At 53.9% G+C, this 789-nt stretch overlaps 1 protein-coding gene across 1 annotated transcript in view; it reads left to right on the top strand.

Moving 5' to 3' along the window:
• The window catches only part of Iqce (IQ motif containing E), a 35,040-nt gene that overhangs the window by 25,341 nt on the left and 8,910 nt on the right, over positions 1-789 (top strand). The gene's annotated exons all lie outside the window — the stretch shown is intronic.

A 789-nucleotide genomic window follows, 5' to 3' on the forward strand; every position in this document is an offset into this window, starting at 1 on the left:
CAGCCCCTCACTGGGGGATTCTAGGCAGGGGCTCTACCACTGAGCCATACTCCCAAGTCCCTCAGTCATGCCTCCAGCCTGTGAGCCATTCCCCAGTCCCTTGGCCATGACCCCATCTCTCAACTACACCCCTAGTCCCTTACTAGGGATTCTAGTCAGGTACTCTCTACTGCTAAACCAAGCTTGCAACCTTCCCTGTATTTTTATTTTGAGAGGAATTTTTCCACGTTGTCCAGGCTGGCCTTGAACTTGTTTGTGATTCTCCTTTCTCTTGAATCTTCAGTAGCTGAGATAGCAGGCCTGTACTGTGAAGCCCTCTTCCTTGCGGTTCTTCCTGCCTAGATGTCCATTCTTGCTCTGTGGCTTGCCAGTTAGATTAGCTCACCTGGTGCTAGGCTTCAGCCTGGACACTGTGCAGCTGTTAGGTGTTCTAACTTAAGCCAGGCCCAGAGCTCAGCCTCCATCTGGGACTGGATGTCTCTGGCCTCAGTTACTGACTGCCCTTTACTTTGGCTCATTGGTCATTGTGTAGAGGGGTCTTCCATTCACCCCAAGACCCCAAGAGCTAAGACGAGCAGGCATTGCCAGCAACTTCATGGCATCAAATCTGCACAAGGGTTGGGAACATGACTCAGTGGTAGAGCCCCTGCCTAGAGTCCCCCAGTGAGACACTGGGGTGTGGCTCAGTGGTATAGCCCCTGCCTAGAATCCCCCAGTGAGGCGCTGGGGTGTGGCTCAGTGATAGAGCCCCTGCCTAGAATCCCCCAGTGAGGGGCTGGGGTGTGGCTC

The sequence above is a fragment of the Grammomys surdaster genome, unplaced genomic scaffold, assembly GCF_004785775.1.
Source record: "Grammomys surdaster isolate TR1022 unplaced genomic scaffold, NIH_TR_1.0 126109, whole genome shotgun sequence".
Taxonomy (NCBI): Eukaryota; Metazoa; Chordata; class Mammalia; order Rodentia; family Muridae; genus Grammomys; species Grammomys surdaster.